Here is an 18,965-nt window from a genome sequence, read left to right on the forward strand (position 1 = left end):
CTCAGCCTCCTGAGTAGCTGGGACTACAGGCGTGTGCCATCACATTCAGCTGATTTTTATATTTCTAGTAGAGACGTGGTTTCATCACGTTGCCCAGGCTGGTCTTGAACTCCCAGCCTCAGGTGATCTGCCCACCTCGGCCTCCCAAAGTGCTGGGATTCCAGGCGTGAGCCCCTGTTTTGCTTGTTTTTAAGTGACTTGCTTTTCAGTTTTTCCAAAGCATTTGACTCTGTTTCGTAGAAACACTCAACTCTTTTGCACCCATGGGTTCATGAGTTATGAGTTTAGGTGGCACTTTGTCGCTCAAGTGCATAACTTTGATGGCAGGCAGCGATGGCGCACACAGCCCTGGAACAAACAGTAATGGCTCTGGGTAAGCACAGTTTGCAGGCAGACGGCTGCAGAGGGCAGGTGGTCCTGCCCTGAGTCACACCCGTCGTGGAGAGGAGACGTTATGGGGTGAGCCTGTCAAACCTAAGAGTCTTAAGACTCTGTCTGCTGTGCTGGTTCACCTGGGATGGATGACGGACAGCTCTGTTCAAAACTGTTTTTTGTTTTTTTGTTTTTGTTTTGAAACAGTCTTGCTCTGTCGCCCAGGCTGGAGGGCAGTGGTGCAGTGATGGCTCACTGCCGCCTCCACCTTCCGGGCTCAAGTGGTCCTTCCACCTCAGCCTCCTGAGTAGCTGGATCTACAGGCGTGTGACACCACACTCAGCTAATTTTTGTATTTTTTGTAGGGATGTGGTCCCACTGTGTTGTCCAGGCTGGTCTCAAACTCCTGGGCTCAAGCGATCTGCCCACTTCAGCCTCCAAATGCCGTTCCTCATGATTATGTCTTTGACTACAGTCGGCCCTTGAACAGCACGGGTTTCAGCTGCGTGAGTCCAGTTACACACAGACTTTTTTCAGTCAATACAGTCGGCCCTCTGCAGCCACAGGTTCTGCTTCTGCAACCAAAGCAGACCAAAAATACAGTGTTCTCAGGATGAAAACCCACAGATTGAGAGGGCCGACTTTTCCCATATGCCGGACAACTGTACCCGCCTCTTTTCTGTTTCTGCACATGGACTGCTCCCAAATAGATATCCCCAGCTTTGGCCGGTTGCAGTGGCTCACACCTGTAATCCCAGCACTTTGGGAGGCCAAGGCAGGCAGATTACCTGAGGTCAGGAGTTCAAGACCAGGCTGGCCAAACATGGTGAAAACCCGTCTCTACTAAAAATACAAAAATTAGCCAGGCATGGTGGTGCACGCCTGTAATCCCAGCTACTTGGGAGGCTGGGACAGGAGGATCACTTGAACCCAGGAGGCAGACGCTGCAGTGAGCTGAGATGGTGCCACTGCACTCCAGACTGGGCAACAGAGTGACACTCCACCTCAAAAATAAAGAAATAGGTGTCCCCAGCCTTGGTGATGGCCCTGACTCCACGCACGTCTCAACAGCCTTCAGGACTTCTGAGCAGAGGGTCCTGGGTGGCATTTCAGACTGACCATGTCTGCTGGGAGAGCTGTTCTTTTTCCCACCTCTGTCCCCTCCTCCCTTCCTTCTTCCAGGTCCCACCTCGGTGGCCCAAACCAGACATCTTCGTCATCCTGGCCTCCTCCATCCGCGCCCGTGTTTACCCGGGCACCAAGCCCTGCTGGTTCTGCCTCTGACCTCCTGTCCCAACTTTTCACCCTCTGCCTTCCTTAAGGGCTTTGTCACCTTGCACTCAGGCTGCCAAACTGGTTCCCTGCCTCTGTCATCTCTCTGTCCCCATCTAATCATTTGCCTCTCCTATCACTGGTTACCTCTGTAATGCAGGTCTAATCATGCCTCTCCCTGCCTAAAACCTTCCCCTGGCTCCTATTCTGGAAGAGTGTCGTAGGGCAGCATGTAAAACACCACACATGCCCCGCCCAGCCTGCCTTTTAATCTTCATCTCTGGCCACACTCTTCTAGCACTGCCTGTCTGCCCAGCTCCCGCCCATGCCCCCCCGCCCCGCCCAGCCTTCTGTCCTGTAACCACCTTCCCCACAATATGCCATCATTCCCCCTGTTAATGGCTCTGCCCTTGCCCACTGTCCTATCCTGGAATGACTTTCCCTCATCCTTCTTTCTTCTAATGACCTCCTATTCATCCCTCAAAACCCAGTGCAAAGGATCCCATGATCTCCTGCCTCCAGGCAAAATGACTCACCTTCCTTCTCAGGCCACCCCAGCTCCCACTATTGGCGATCCCATCATCCTTTGCTAACACACCAACTCCTGGATCACCTGGGCTCCTCTGGACTGGAGATCTTCTCTCAAACACCGCATCATCAGTCCCACAACAAAATGTGTTCTAACTTTTCTTTTTTTTTTTTTTTTGAGATGGAGTCTCACTCTGTCACCCAGACTGGAGTGCAGTGGCAGGATCTCGGCTCACTGCAGTCTCCACCTCCCAGGTTCAAGCAATTCTCCTGCCTCAGCCTCCCAAGAAGCTGGGATTACAGGCACACACCACCACACCCAGCTAGTTTTTGTATTTGTAGCAGAGATGGGGTTTCACCATGTTGGCCAGGCTGATCTCAAACTCCTGATCTCAAGTAATCCGCCCATCTTGGCCTCCCAAAGTGCTTGGATTACAGTCATAAGCCACCCCACCAGGCTGTTTTAACTTTTCTAAACAGATGTGTAAATAATTTTTTTTTGGAAACATGGCTCATGGGTCATCAGTGACTGTCTGGACAGTGCAGGGATTAATAGCTGGGAGGAACTAAGCCCCAGTTCCTCCTCGTTCCATTGTGCTAGGGTTTCATGGATTATTACTGAGCCCATTTGCACGGTCCGGTCTGCGTTCAGGAGAATATTGTCCCATCTATCTTCAGTTAGCTGTTTAAGTATTCGGGTTGGGCGTGAGGGAGCTAACAGTTGACCCCTTGCTCTGTTCTCAGATTCTTGAGGTTTATTTCCCCCTTGAATTGTCCCAACAGTCCTGTGAGGTGGATGTCATTTATTACTTCTGCACAGATGACTAAACAATCTCAGGGGAGCCCAGTCATTAATTGGCCATGATCAAAAAGGTAGTGAAAGCACATGGCAGCACTTTGGGAGGCCGAGGCGAGCGGATCACTTGAGGCCAGGAGTTTGAGACCAGCCTGGCCAACATAGTGAAACTCCTTCTCTACTACAAGTAGAAAAAATTAGCCGGGCGTGGTAATGCATAGCCGTAATCCCAGCTACTCGGGAGGCTGAGGCACGAGAATCACTTGAACCAACCCGGGAGGCAGAGGTTGCAATGAGCCGAGATCGCGCCACTGCACTCTAGCCTGGGTGACAGAGCGAGAGACTCTATCTCAAAAAAAAAAAAAGCACGTGGCAGAATAAGATTCAAACCCGTGTTCCACCTGATGCCAAAGCCTGTGTTTTGGAAGAGAAATGTCATGTATCAAGATACCCCTAATTCTACAGCCCGCACCCCTACACTTGGGAAAGGAAACAGAGGAAGTGGATCTAGTATTGATAGAAGCGAGCTGTGTGTTCTAGTGGCTCTAGTAGAAGTGAACCCAGAAGTGGATCTGATAGAAGCAAGCCATGTGAAAACTGACACACTGTTGATTTGGGGTGGCATCAAAAATGGTGGCCCTCCACTTTGAGGTTTTTATGTTATTTGCTTATTTATTTATTTCTGAGATGGAGTTTTGCTATTTTTGCCCAGGCTGGAGTGCAATGGCGTGATCTCGGCTGACCGCAACCTCCACCTCCTGGGTTCAAGCGATTCTCCTGCCTCAGCCTCCCGAGTAGCTGGGATTACAGGCACCCACCACCACGCCCGGCTAATTTTGTATATTTAGTAGAGACAGGGTTTCTCCATGTTGGTCAGGCTGGTCTCGAACTCCTGACCTCAGGTGATCCACCTGTCTCAGCCTCCCAAAGTGCTGGGATTACAAGCATGAGCCACCACCCCAGGCTGGAGTTTCTTTCTTGAGCTAGATTTTCTTGCAAGGTTACACTTATTAGCAAGGTCCTTGGGAAAAGCAATTTGGTAATGCAAGTCTAAAAATCAGAAAGGATTTGTAACCTTTGCGTCCAAAATCTCGTCTCACGGAGGCTCTTGTATGAAATTGGAATGCCTTGAATGTCTAACAGCAGGGAAACAATTAAAGCGATACTTACAAAGTCTATAGCAACGTGAAATACTTGTGTGTTCCCTGCAACTATAACTGAACATGTACACCCGTGTCAATAAAGATGGGGGCACAGAGACATTTGTAAGTGATGGTAAGAGTGCTGGTCGATTTTAATTTAATTTTAAATTTTAGTTCACTCTTGTACTATTCATTAAGAAGGCTCAAATTTAGACTGGGCGCGGTGGCTCACGCCTGTAATCCCAGCACTTTGGGAGGCCGAGGCGGGCGGATCACGAGGTCAGGAGATCGGGACCATCCTGGCCAACATGGTGAAACCTCATCTCTACTAAAAATACAAAAATTTGCCAGGCATGGTGGCAGGTGCCTGTAATCCCAGCTACTTGGGTGGCTGAGGCAGGAGAATCGCTGGAACCCGGGAGGCAGAGGTTGCAGTGAGCCGAGATCGCGCCACTGCACTCCAGCCTGGTGACAGAGTGAGACTACGTCTCGGGGAAAAAGAAAAAAAAAAAAAAGGCTCAAATTCAGGTAACAGTGCTATAGGTGATATTTCTTCATGAGCGCTTATCAGTATTTCTCGAGAGCCATTTCTTATCAGCCAGGAATCTTTGCAGATGAAGAGTTTGTACCACATTTGTACTTTTTTAAGACCATGACATGCAGCCAACTGGTTTTATGCCCAAGAATGTTCCACTTTGTTCCGCCCTTTTTTTTTCTAATGCCCCTAAGGTGACTCACCTATAGCAGTTTACCTTAGTTCTTATCTTCATTAAACAAGAGCAGGGCTCTGGCTTGGTCTCACACATTTAGAGAAATGCCTTCTATATCAATGGAAAAAAGGTGGGGGTCTCCCCCTACTTCCCCACAAAAAAAAAACAAACTTTTGAAGTTAAAGCTTATTAAGAATGGGCCCGGCACAGTGGTTCACGCCTGTAATCCCAGCAATTTGAGAGGGTGAGGCGGGCAGATCACGAGGTCAGGAGTTCGAGACCAGCCTGGCCAACATGGTGACACCCCGTCTCTACTAAATATACAAAAATTAGCCAGGCATGGTGGCAGGCGCCTGTAATCCCAGCTACTCAGGAGACTGAGGCAGGAGAATTGCTTGAACCTGGGAGGCGGACGTTGCAGTGAGCTGAGATAGCGCCACTGCACTCCAGCCTGGGTGACAGAGTGAGACTCCGTCTCAAAAAAAAAAAAAAGCTTATTAAGAATTATAAGAGGCCGGGCACAGTGGCTCATGCCTGTAATCTCAGCACTTTGGGAGACCAAGGCAGGAGAATCGCTTGAGGTTAGGAGTTCAAGACCAGCCTAGGCAACATAGCAACACCCTGTCTCTACAAAAAACATAAAAATTAGCCAGGCATGTTGGTGTGTGCCCGTAGTCCCAGCTACTCAGGAGGCTGAGGCAGGAGGATTGTTTGAACTCAGGAGTTCGAGGCTACAGTGACCTATGAATGCACCACTGCACTCCAGCCTGGGCAACAGAGTGAGACCCTGTCTCAAAAATAAAATAAAATAAGAAAATAGGAAATTAGCCGGGCTTGGTGGCACATGCCTATAGTCCCAGCTACTTGGGAGGCTGAGGCAGGAGGATGGCTAGAGCCTAGCAGTTGGAGACTGCGGTGAGCCATGACTGCACCACTGCACTCTAGCCTGGTCAACAGAGCAAGACCCTGTCTCAAAAAAGAAAAAAAGCAGCAAAGAATAACCTGGGCGCGGTGGCTTATGCCTGTAATCCCAACACTTTGGGAGTCTGAGGCGGGTGGATCACCTGAGGTCAGGAGTTTGAGACCAGCCTGGCCAACATGATGAAACCTGTCTCTACTGAAAATACAAAAATTAGCCGGGCGGGGTGGAACGTGCCTGTCGTCCCGGCTACTCAGGAGGCTGAGGCAGGATAATTGCTTGAACCTGGGAGGCAGAGGTTGCAGTGAGCTGAGATTGCACCACCACACTCCAGCCTGGGCGACAAAGTGAGACTCTGTCTCAAAAAAAAAAAAAAGAAAGAAAAAAAGCACCAAAGAATGATGAGAATTTACTCTTATGTAGTACACCAGACACCTAATCGACATCTAGTGATTTGGGCACCAGAATCTAGCCTGCCTTTCCCACCTCCACCTCAGTTTTCCCCTTATGCAAAATCACGTAGTATTTTCCTATGTCACAGAAATGCCGCTGCCGTGGCTGAGAGAACGTTTGCTCAGAATGGAACGCTTCCACCAGGATAAAGGCCTTAGGATGTGGATATTTCCAGCTAGCAGCAAGTGTGTTTTGTACTGTGAAGCATCCCTTACTTTTAGGACGAGACTGGTCCCAGGAGGAAAAGCGGCTTCGATTGGTTTCCATGGAGAATGCGGTTTCTCACTGTGGACTCTTGAGTTCTTAGTTATACTGTCAAATATTCTAAAATCATAGGTCACCTTGCCGTGTTGAAAGGTTCTACAGAGCCTTCTGAATCTCAGAGAAAGTTAAGTTTGAATTCTTGGGGTGGAGGAGCCCAGGTCAGGCACTTTGGGGTTAGAGGTGACCCCGGCCTCCTTTTTCCCTCTCATAAGCTCGAGGTGGAGAAAACCCAGAACCCCCACTGCAGGCAAGAATGTGGTTCCATCTGGCCTTTTTGCTGTCACAGAACCTGCCAGGAAAGCCGCACACAGGATGTTTTGGGGCCCAATTCACCACAGGCTCCTGGAGAGCCCCCAGTGAAGAAATGAGTCTCACTGAGGTCAAATGTTGCCCCAGCTGCCTCACTTTTGCAAGGTGGGCCCAATGGCAAGTGTGTCTACCCAGTACCCTGGAGGGGGGATGTCTGTGGGCTTCATGTGTCCAGGCATTGTCCAGAAAAAAAAGGGCTGTCTTGGCCAGGCATGGTGGCTCTCGCCTGTAATCCCAGCACTTTGGGAGGCCGAGGTAGGAGGATTGCCTGAGCGCAGGAAGGAGTTCAAGATCTGCCTGGGCAACATAGCAAGACCCTGTCTCTACAGAAAATACAAAAATCAGCCGAGTGTGGGAGTGTCTGCCTGTAGTTCCAGCTACTTGGGAGGTTGAGGTGGGAGGATCACTGGAGCCCAGGAGGTCAAGGCTGCAGTGAGCTATGATCATGCCACTGCACTCCAACCTGGATGACAGAGGGAGACCCTGTCTCTAAAAAAAAAAAAAGAAGGCCGGGCGCGGTGGCTCACGCCTGTAACCCCAGCACTTTGGGAAGCTGAGGCAGGCAGATTGCTTGAGCTCAGGAGTTCAACACCAGCCTGAGAAACATGGTGAAACCCTGTCTCTACTAAAAATACAAAAATTAGCCAGGTGTGTTGGCACACACCTGTAATCCCAGCTACTTGGAAGGCTGAAGCACAAGAATTGCTCGAATCTGGGAGGCAGTCTGCAGTGAGCCAAGATCGTGCCACTGCACTCCAGCCTGGATGACAGAGTGAGACTCTGTCTCAAAAAAGAAAAAAGAAAAAGAGGGAGAGAAAAAAATGAAAATCACCTCTCTTTTAAAGGAATAAGAGTGTGTAACAGAGTCAAATCTCTGGGCAAACATGTACAGAACTTAAATAAACAGTAAGAAGAATAAGATGATAAAACCAGAAAGTAGTAGCTCAATAGTTAATTCCTGCGGTCATGTTGAGAATGTGTAAGGATTTTCATGTTTATGTGAAACTGAATGGGGGTGGGTGGTAGCTAAGTCGAAGAGTCATACAATTCCACTTAAGAAATAGCAGTGCTTAAAATGCATTTTTTCAGGCAGTTTTTAACTCAATTTTCTTGGGTGAGTAACCCTTGGCTTTGCGAGGTAGTTTGTGTTCCCATCTGTCGGGCCAGGCGCCCACTTGCTTCCTGGCTATGGCCTTCCTTCACCTTCCAGCAGAACCTGGTGAGCCCACGGCCTGTTGCATGGAGATTTTCTTTCTTCTGAAATGGACTCTCACTTCTCTCTCAAGCTGGAGTGCAGTGGTGCGATCATAGCTCACTGTAGCCTCGAACTCCTGGCCTCCATTGATCTTCCCACCTTGGCCTTCCAAAGAGATTTTTTTTTTTTAAGTGGAACTTAAAATCCCACCAAAGATAATGGCCCTGAAGGTCGCTGTTGTCTTTAATGGTTCAGGAGGCTGAGGCAGGAGGATCACTTGAGCCCAGGAGTTGGAGGCTGCAGCGAGCTATGACCATGCCACTGCTCTCCAGCCTGGGCAACAGAGTGAAACTGTCGAAAAAACGAAAGTAAAATGGCCGAGAAGGAGATTACCCTGGGCCCCTGCAGGTCGCACCTTTGGGTGCCCTCCCTGATCTCTCTCCTAACTGTGCCCCCCGCCCTGCCCGACTGCATCCTTTGCCACAGGGCCGTGGTAGCCTGTATGGCTGTGTGCTCGTGCCGCAATGGGCTGAGCACGTAGATCTGATGTGACACCAGTGCCTGGAGATGAACAGCACCTGACCCTTGCTCCCAGGGAGGTCAAGGTGCAGCGAGGCTGTGCAATGAAGTCGGGAGTGTGGTGAGCTGTAAAGGAAGCCCGCAGGCCTAGGCCACGGGCCCGAGGGCAGGGGCGCGCCATGCAGAAGGACTCTGACCCGGCCCCACAGCTGGCCAGATAAGGGAGACGCCTTGAGTCGAGGGGCCGGGGGCTCTGAGGCTCCCTGGTATGACATGTCAGCGTAGTTGGGGTGTAGGGTACAAAATGTGGCAAGAGGTGAGGCCAGAGAGGGTCTGGACCCTGTAGATGGGGCGGGATGAGAATGGGTGAGTCTGGATGGGCAGCCACCCACGGCGATCTCAGCCTGGGCTAAGTGACCAGTGGGCAGCCCCAAAGCCCGTTAAACAGAAGGCCAGGTGTGGCGGCTCATGCCTGTAATCCCAGCACTTTGGGAGGCCAAGGCAGGCAGATCACTTGAGGTCAGGCTTTTGAGACCAGCTTGGCCAACGTGATGAAACCTCATCTCTACTAAAAATACCAAAATTACCTAGGTGTGGTGGCAGGCACCTGTAATCCCAGCTACTCGGGAGGCTTAGGCGGGAGAATTGCTTGAACCCGGGAGGCGGAGGCTGCAGTGAGCTGAGGTCACACCACTGCACTCCAGCCTGGGCAACAGAGTGAGACTCCGTCTCAAAAATAAATAAATAAATAAATAAAAATAAACAGGCAGAAGGCAGAACTGTGGCCGATTGGATTTCAGGGCGCAAGAGAAGTCATCATCCGACAGACGCCCCAAGCTGGGGCTCATGTCCCTGGCACAGAGGGAGGGCCCACACCCATAAGAGGAGGCTCTAGAAGATCCCACAGGAGGGGCCCAGAGGGCAGTGGCATGCATGCCACGGAGAGGGTGCTGTCTCCTGGCCAGTGAGTTCTGGTTCTTTCTTAAATCAGAGCGCTCCCGTGCATATGCCTTAGCAAAATCTCTGCTGTGTTTAACAAGCCTCAGTGCATCCTGGAAGTACTTTTTTTTTTTTTTAATTGACTTGTGCCTCAATATACTTTTTTTTTTTTAAGGAAACTATTGCTTGGGAATAATTTTCAGTTTACAGAAAAATTGCATAGATAGAAAAGAGAATATTCATGGTACCCACACCCAGTTTCCCCACACATTAATAACTGGTGACTAAACTCCCAGGCTTTATCCAAATTTCACCTATTTTTCTGCTCCAGAATCCAGCTCAGGCTCCCACATTGCACTTGGTGGATTTAACTTTTGAGATACTTCCCTGTCATTTTTTATTTTTCTTTAAAAGAAATGAAGGCCGGCTCTGTGACCCAGGCTGGAGTGCAGTGGCATGATCATGGCTTACTGCAGCCTCAAGGTCCCAGGCTCAAGCGATCCTTCTGCCTCAGCCTCCCGAGTACTCAGGACTACAGGCATACACTACCATGCCTGGCTAATTTTTTTTTTTTTTTTTGAGAGATGAAGTCTCACCATGTTGGCCAGGCTGGCCTCAAACTCTTGACCTTAAGTGATCCTCCCGCCTCAGCCCCGCAAAGTGCTGGAATTACAGGCATGAGCCACTGTACCCAAATACACAGCTCCCAAAATTAACACAGGCCAGGCATGGTGTTGCCTGTAATCCCAGCACTGTGGGAGGCTGAGGTGGGAGGACGGCTAAAGCCTGGAGTTCGAGATCAGCCTTGGTAACATAGGGAGACCCTGTCTCTACAAAAATATCTAAAACATTAGCTGGGCATGGTGGTATGCGCCTATAGTCCCAGCCACTTGGGAAGCTGAGGCCAGAGGACTGCTTGAGCCCAGGAATTCGTAACTGCAGTAAGCTATGTCTGTGCCACTATACTCCAGCCTGGGTGACAGAGCGAGACCCTCTCTTCAAATAAATAAATAAATAAAATAGAACAATAATGCCCACATCCATAGACAATAAATAAATATACCAGCCATCCTCAACCTAAATGTTATACTTCATAACAAAAATGAACTCCAGCACTTTGGGAGGCCAAGGCAAAAGCATCACTTTAGTCCAGGAGTTCGAGACCAGCCTTTGCAACATAGCCAGATCCCATCTCTAAATTAGCCAGGTGTGATAGCACACACCTATGGTCCCAGCTACTCGGGAGGCTGAGGTGGGAGGATCACTCGAGACAAGGAGGTTGAGGCTGCAGTGAGCCATGATCGTGCCTGTGTACTATAGCCAGGGCGACAGAGTGAGACCCTGTTTCAAAACATAAAAAGATAAAATAACAGTAGTACCTACATTTGAGTCATTGTGAGGACTGCAGGACTTAAGAAATATTAAGTGAGGCCAGGCACGGTGGCTCACCCCTGTAATCCTGGCACTTTGAGAGGCCGAGGTGGGTGGATCACTTGAGGTCAGGCATTCGAAACCAGCCTGGCCAACATGGTAAAACCCCGTCTCTACTAAAAATATAAAAATTAGCTGGGCATGGATGTGGGCGGCCATAATCCCAGCTACTCAGGAGGTTGAGGCAGGGGAATCGCTTGGGAGGCGGAGGTTGCAGTGAGTCAAGATCGTGCCACTGCACTCCAGCCTGGACGACAGAGTGAGACTCCATCTCAAAAAAAAAAAAAAAAAAGGCCGGGCTCAGTGGCTCACGCCTTTAATCCCAGCACTTTGGGAGTCCAAGGTGGGTGGATCACCTGAGGTCGGGAGTTTGAGACCAGCCTGACCAACATGGCGAAACCCCGTCTCTACTAAAAATACAAAATTAGCGGGCGTGGTGGCGCATGCCTGTAATCCCAGCTACTCGGGAGGCTGAGGCAGAAGAATCGCTTGAACCCAGGAGGCGGAGGTTGCAGTGAGCCGAGATCGCACCATTGTGCTCCAGCCTGGGCTACAAGAGCGAAACTCCAGCTCAAAAAAAAGAAATACTAAGTCCTCAGGACACAGCCTGGAATGCAAGAAGCACTCAATAAATAGTACCTGTTGCTACGAATTACCACATTTTTTTTTAATGGTATTTTGGGGGTTTGACGTGTAGTTTGGGGTAGGAGGCTTTTCGTTTTTTTTTTTGTTTTTGGATAGTACCAGGTTTGGGAAGAATATTCTGAGTCATACTTACCTTCTAAGCTGCAAGATGTCTTTTTTAATTTTTCTTTGTCCCCTGAGGTGTGGGATGAAGGGGTTTTTTTCTTCCTCCTACCTTTTTATTCTTTTTAATACTGTCTTGCTTGTGTAACATCAAAATGAGGCAAGAAAGAGAAATCAATGAAGTCATCTTCTCATCGATTTAGTCTATTCCCAGGTGGCCGAAAAGGCAGGAACTGTGAACTGAAAACTTCATCTGGCATCAGATTTTCTTTAATTGTCTCTCGAACACTCACCAGTAAGCCAGTGCTTGCTAGAACTCTCTAGAGCCAGGTTGCACTCTCAGCCTAAAGGAAAAGTCTTGGCTGAAACAAAGAACAGAAGGATGGGTGGGGATGGAAAACCTCCCTAAATGTGAGAAAAGGAGTCATTATTTCTGAGACCAGGCCTTGAAACCGAGGTGCTTGTCTGGTTCACTTGTTTCTTTCTTTTTGTTTTTGTTTTTTTCAGAGACAGGGTCTCACTACGTCGCCCAGGCTGGAATACAGTGGTGCCATCATAGCTCACTGCAGTCTCGACCTGCTGGGCTCAAGGGATCCTCCTGCCTCAGCCTCCCAAAGTACTCAGATTACAGACTTGAGCCACCACTCCCAGCCCCGTTTGTTTCTTGAATAGTCCTTTGCAGAAAACTGGAGACTTATGGACCAGGGCCCAGCTGCCTTCAAAAGATGTTTGGGGTCCCTTTACAAGTGAGAGGCTATATAGGAATCTGCAATTTAAGATAGGCAATTCTTGCTTACAAGCTGGCATTTCTGGAAGTCAGTGTGCCTCTAGATTATTTATAAAAGACAGTTTGAAACCAATTAAGACAGTCACTTAATATGTCATATCAGGTCCGGGTACACTGGCCCATGCCTATAATCCCAGCATTTTGGGAAGCCGAAGCGGGAGGATCACTTGAGGCTAGGTATTCAAGACCAGCCTGGGCGACATAATGAGACCCCCGTTGCTACAGAAAAATTTTAAATTAGCTGGGCATGGTATCACACACCTGTAATCCTAGCTACTCAGGAGGCTGAGGCTGGAGGATCCCTTGAGCCCAGGAACTGGGGGCTTCAGTGAGCTGTGATCATGCCACTGCACTCTAGCCTAGATGATGGAGTGAGACTGTGTCTCTCTTTAAAAAAAAAAAGAAGGCAGGCCGGGCGTGGTGGCTCACACCTGTAATCCCAGCACTTTGGGAGGCCAAGGCAGGTGGATCACCTGAGGTCAGGAGTTTGAGACCAGCCTGGCCAACATAGTGAAACCCCATCTCTACTAAAAATACAAAAATTAGCTGGGTGTGGTTGGACACACCCGTAGTCCCAGCTACTCGGGAGGCTGAGGCAGGAGAATCGCTTGAACCCAGGAGGCGGGGTTGCAGTGAGCCAAGATTGCACCACTGCAGGGAGGCGGAGGTTGCAGTGAGCCAAGATCGTGCCACTGCATTCCAGCCTGGGTGACAGAGCGAGACTCCGTCTCCAAAAAAAAAAAAAAAAGAAAAAAAAAGTGTATCAGGTTTTCTTGAACATCACTTTGAACAGGCTAGTAACTACTCAGCCGTTTTCATGTAATTTTTGGTGAGTCCTGTTCCTGTAAGACTTAATAAGGAGTGTGCTTGGCTGTCAGAGGACAAAGCCTATGGCTTACAGGATTTATGAGAGACTGAGTCACAAAGGAAGCACAGCGGCACTAGAAAGAGTCTGGGGTCTTAGGCTGGGTGCGGTGGCTCAGGCCTGTAATCCCAACACTTTGGAAGGCTGAGGCAGGCGAATCACTTGAGGCCAGGAGTTTGAGACCAGCTTGGCCAACGTGGAGAAACCCTATCTCTACTAAAAATATAAAAATAGCCAGGCATGGTGGCGAGCACCTGTAATTCCAGCTACTCGGGGGGCTGAGGCAGGAGAATCACTTGAACCTGGGAGGCGGAGGTTGCAGTGAACTGACATCACGCCACTGCACTCCAACCTGGGCGACAGAGTGAGATCTGTCTCATAAAAAAAAAAAAAAAAAGAAAGAAGAAAAAAAAAGTATGGAGTCTTTTGTCCCAGTAAAGTAATGCAGGTGGGATCCTGACACCTGTTACGAAAGCTTTGTCATCTAACTTGCTCAGAGATTGCTCTTGTTTTAGTGTTTTTTAAAAAAACAAAAAATTTATAGAGACAGGGTCTATGTTGCCCAGGCTGGTCTCGAACACCTAGCCTCAAGCAATCCTCCCACCTCAGCCTCCCAAAGTGCTGGGATTAGAGGTGTGAGCCACTGTGCCTGGCCAGGGACTACTCTTGAATTCACGAAACCAAGACAAAACCAACTTTTAAAAATCACCCTGAGGATCGGCCACTGTCTGTGTTTGTTGCTGAGAATAGGGTATATTTTTTTCCCCCTCAGGTCAGAACTGTTTTGATTTTCACCGTTCACCTCTTTCCATCCATCCTCCAGGTCCCCTTGCAGAAAGAGCTCTGCGGCATACAGTGGCCATAGCGGGCCAGGTGCTCGCTAATCGATCGCACCTCTCAGCAGTGGGCAGGAGGCGCTAATTAGACTCTGAGCAGCTTTTGCAGCTGCACAGAAAGTGCTGGACAGCACAAGCTGAACCCCAAGCACCATGGCCGTCTGCTGTAGGAAAAACCATAGCAGGAGATAAATATGTATCCCTGTCTCTCTCGGAGCCAAGAGCAGAGCGACTAATTCCCACTGTATGTTGAACTGCAAATCAGATGTCTTGCTCTCCTCCCACAGAAAGAAGCCTGTCCATCACAGGTGTGAGTTTGTTGGTTGAGCAGGTTTATTGAGACGTAATTCACAGACCATACAATGCACCCATTTAAGAGTACAACCCAGGGGCTTTTAGTATATTCAGAGTCACTGCAATGGATCTTAGAACCCGAAAAATAAACACCATAGGCCAGGCGCAGTGGCTCACGCCTGTAATCCCAGCACTTTGGGAGGCCAAGGCGGGCGGATCACCTGCGGTCAAGAGTTTGAGACCAGCTTAGCCAATGTGGCAAAACCCCGTCTCTACTAAAAATACAAAAATTAGCTGGGCGTGGTGGCAGGCACCTGTAATCCCAGCTACTCGGGAGGCTGAGGCAGGAGAATGACTTGAACCTGGGAGGTGGAGGTTGCAGTGAGCCGAGATCACCCTCACTGTTTTCCAGCCTGAGTGACAGAGCGAGACTCCATCTCAAAAAAAAAAAAAAAAAAAAAAAAGGGCGTCAGAAGATCTGAGGCTCTCCCATCCCTGGCAAGCAGACTTCTGGCCTCTGGGCAGCTGGTGTTTTAGGGTACCCAGGATTTGTCTTAACCCGGTATGGTGAGACTCACAGACCCAGAAATGACCGTCAGGAAGGAAGAAGTTTATATTCACAGTCCTCTGGAAGCAGGAGGCAGGGCACACCACACAGGGGCCACACAGGGAAGCACCAGGGTCAGTTGAGGGACAGAGGGGAAAATATGGACAGGAGTCTTCATTGTGGTTTCCCGGGGAACAAATGGGCCAGGCAGGGTGAGCAGGCTCAGGACAGGGCCCCGAGGTGATGAGGGCAGTGGGACCGTGGCCAGGAGTGTGAGAGCCCCATAAAGGAGGCAACTGGGGGTCTGAGCTCTGCACTGGGTGCAGACCCTTTACTGTCTCTAGAAACTGGCCAGCCCTGGGAGGGGCTGTGCATCCATGGTCAGCAAAGCCCCAAGATGTCAGAGCATCACAAATACGGAATAAAAGGACATAATCAATACAGCAGGTCTGTGGCAGGGTCACTGACTCATGTCTTGACCCATCAGCTATTTCAGTGGCCGCACGTGTTCCAGGAAGACTCAATTTATGACTGTCCACCTCTTATTCTATTTCATTTCATTCTTTTTCAGAGTCTTGCTCTGTCACCCAGGCTGGAGTGCAGTGGGGCAGTCATAGCTCACCACAGCCCTGAACCCCAGGGCTCAAGCAATTTTCCCACCTCAGCCTCCCAGGTAGCTGGGACTACTGGCACACACCAACATGCCTGCCTAATTTTTTGTTGTTGTTTTTTAAGAGATGAGATCTCACTGTGTTGCCCAGGCTGGTCTCTAACCTGCTGTCCCTGGTCATGACCCCAACATGTGAAAACTTCAGTGTCTTCTAAATCATCAAAGGACGGTTTACATATATTCCCATAGATTTAGCATTACCAATAGTTTATTAAAATTCTTTGGAATCAGCATTTCTTCTTTTTTTTTTTTTTTTTTGCCATCAACTTGATTTTGGGAATTGGCATTGCTTACATGCTGTTTTTTTTTGTTTGGTTTTTTTGGTTTTAGTTTTTTTCAAGACAGGATCTCACTCTGCTGCCCAGGCTGGAGTGCAGTGGCATGATCTCGGCTTACCACACCTCTGCCTCCCAGGCTCAAGCAATTCTCCTGCCTCAGCCTTCTGAGTAGCTGTGATTACAGGTGTGCACCACCACTGCCAAGCTAATTTTTGTATTTTTATTAGAGACAGGTTTTCCCCATGTTGGCCAGGCTGGTCTTGAACTCCTGACCTCAAATGATCCACCCCGCTCGGCCTCCCAAAGTGCTGGGATTACAGGTGTGAGCCACAACACCCAGCCAGATGCTATTTTTAGTGACTTTTTCTTCTATGGACTATTGTATTAGAGCAGAATTAATCTGATTTCAGTCAAGACCTCAGTCCACAAGCAACCATCTGTCAGCCATGCCAGGATGCTGCTGGGCAAAGGATACATCTCGGGATTTGCGCCATATTTGTACGTTTAGGTCATAATCGCCTGGGTAGAGTTGAGTGTTGTACAGAAATGGCAAGAAATGCCTGTCCTGGACCGTGTCGCCTTTGGTTTAGGATTCCTGTTTTTTTTACTAGGTGTTGCTTTGTGAGTGACATCTTCAACTGCTTTGTCTCCTATAACAATAGTAATTGTTAGTCATGTATTATGATGTCAGAATGTTTCTGGCCACTGAACAAATGTCATCTTTGCTGTGCTGGGCTGTGGAAAGAATGAACAGCTACTGAGTATATGTGCAATGTGCTGTTACACAGCTTAGTGGCTGATGTCTTAATTGGCAAGAATTCTTGACTCCTCTGCCAGAAAATCTCTAACACACACCCACCCGCATGCTAACAATCACCTTCAATTTACAGCTAGGTTAAAAGTTGCTCAGGGGCCGGCTACGGTGGCTCAAGCCTGTAATCCCAGCACTTTGGGAGGCCGAGGCGGGTGGATCACCTGAAGTTGGGAGTTCGAGACCAGCCTGACCAACATGGAGAAACTCCGTCTCTACTAAAAATACAAAATTAGCTGGGTGTGGTGGCACATGCCTGTAATCCCAGCTACTCGGGAGGCTGAGGCAGGAGAATCGCTTGAACCTGGGAGGCAGAGGTTGCGGTGAGCGGAGATCACGCCGTTGCACTCCAGCCTGGGCAACAAAAGCGGAAATCCGTCTCAAAGAAAAAAAAAAAAAAAAGTTGCTCAGAGAATGCTGAATCCTCTCCCAGGAGAGCTGCTGCGAGTACGTTTTCCCTAGGGCAGGCTCTGCCCACCCCATGGTTTATAACTCCGTGTTCCCAAGAAACAGACTTCTAGCTGCTCTCTTCCTGTAACATAGACAAGTCAATGGTGTGTCGGGACCTAGGAGCCAGGAGGCCACGGGACAGGTCAGATTTCTTTTTTTTTTTTTCTTTTTTTTTGTTTTTTTTTTTTTTGTGAGATGGAGTCTCACTTTGTTGTTCAGGCTGGAGTGCGGTGGCATGATGTCAGCTCACGGCAACCTCTGCCTCCCGGGTTCAAGCGATTCTCCTGCCTCAGCCTCCCGAGTAGCTGGGATTACAGGTGCCCGCCACCATGCCCAGCTAATTTTGTATTTTTAGTAGAGATGGGGTTTCGTCATGTTGGCCAGGCTAGTCTCAAAATCCTGACCTCAGGCGATCCACCCGCGTCGGCCTTCCAAAGTGCTGGGATTACAGGCATGAGCCACTGCACCTGATCTGACGAATCAGATTTCTATTTCTCTTCTCTAAGCTCCTCTCCTCTCCCCTCCCCTCCCCTCCCCTCCCTTCTCCTCTTCTTTTCGAGAAAGTCCCGCTCTGTCACCCAGGCTGGAGTGCAGTGGCATAATCATAGCTCACTGCAGCCTTGAACTCCTGGGCTCAAGCAATCCTACTGCCTCAGCCTCCCAAGTAGCTGAGACTACAGGCGTGCGCCACTTGTGCTCAGCTATTTTTTTATTTTGTGTAGAGACGGGGTCTTGCTATGTTTCCCAGGCTGGTTTTGAATTCCTGGCCTCAAGCGATCCTTCCCAAAGTGCTAGGATTACAGGCGTGAGCCACCATGCCTGGCCCAGATTTCTTTTTTTTTTATTTTTGAGACAGAGTTTCGCTCTTGTTGCCCAGGCTGGAGTGCAATGGCGCGGTCTCGGCTCACCGCAACCTCCACCTCCCGGGTTCAAGCGATTCTCCTGCCTCAGCCTCCCTAGTAGCTGGTTTTACAGGCATGTGCCACCACGCCCGGCTAATTTTGTATTTTTAGTAGAGATGGGGTTTCTCCATGTTGGCTAGGCTGGTCTCGAACTCCCGATCTCAGGTGATCCACCCACCTTGGCCTCCCAAAGTGCTGGGATTACAGGCATGAGCCACCGTGTCCAGCCGCCAGATTTCTTTTTAATGCTGCTCCTTATCCTTACCTGGGCAAAGCTTTAAGATACAATTTTATAAAATGTAAGAGTAAACTAGCCAAGTAGCCCATCTCAACTATGCTTGTCAAATAGGAGGGGAAAACTGAACCTAATGATGATAGTTGAGCTTTATTTATTATTTGTTTATTTTTGAGGTGGAGTCTCACTCTGTCGCCCAGGCTGGAGTGCAGTGGCGCGATCTCCGCTCACTGCAACCTCCGACTCCCAGGTTCAAGCGATTCCGTGCCTCAGCCTCCCGAGTAGCTGAGATTACAGGCATCCGCCACCACGCCCTTCTAATTTTTGTATTTTTTTTTTTTTTTAAAGTAGAGACGGGGGTTTCCTGGCCAGGCTGGTCTTGAACTCCTGACCTTGTGATCCACCCACCTCGGCCTCCCAAAGTGCTGAGATTACAGGCGTGAGCCACCGCACCCGGCCATAGTTGAGCTTTATTAAGTGTTGCATCTTGGGAGGCCCAAAGCAGGAGGACCGCTTGAAGTCAGGAGTTCAAGACCAGCCTGAGCAACATAGTGAGACCCCCCCCCCCCATCTCTCTACAAGAAAATATTTTTAAATTATACAGCACACCTGTAGTCCCAGCTACTCAGGAGACTGAGGCAGAAGGATTGCTTGAACCTAGGAGTTTAAGGCTGCAGTGAGCTATGGTCGGCCA

The 18,965-nt window shown here is 49.3% G+C and overlaps 1 protein-coding gene across 4 annotated transcripts in view; it reads left to right on the top strand.

Moving 5' to 3' along the window:
- ARHGEF18 (Rho/Rac guanine nucleotide exchange factor 18) overlaps positions 1–18,965 on the top strand; it is a 96,985-nt gene that overhangs the window by 25,780 nt on the left and 52,240 nt on the right. The window lies entirely within an intron of this gene.

The sequence above is a fragment of the Gorilla gorilla genome, chromosome 20 (assembly GCF_029281585.2).
Source record: "Gorilla gorilla gorilla isolate KB3781 chromosome 20, NHGRI_mGorGor1-v2.1_pri, whole genome shotgun sequence".
NCBI lineage: Eukaryota > Metazoa > Chordata > Mammalia > Primates > Hominidae > Gorilla > Gorilla gorilla.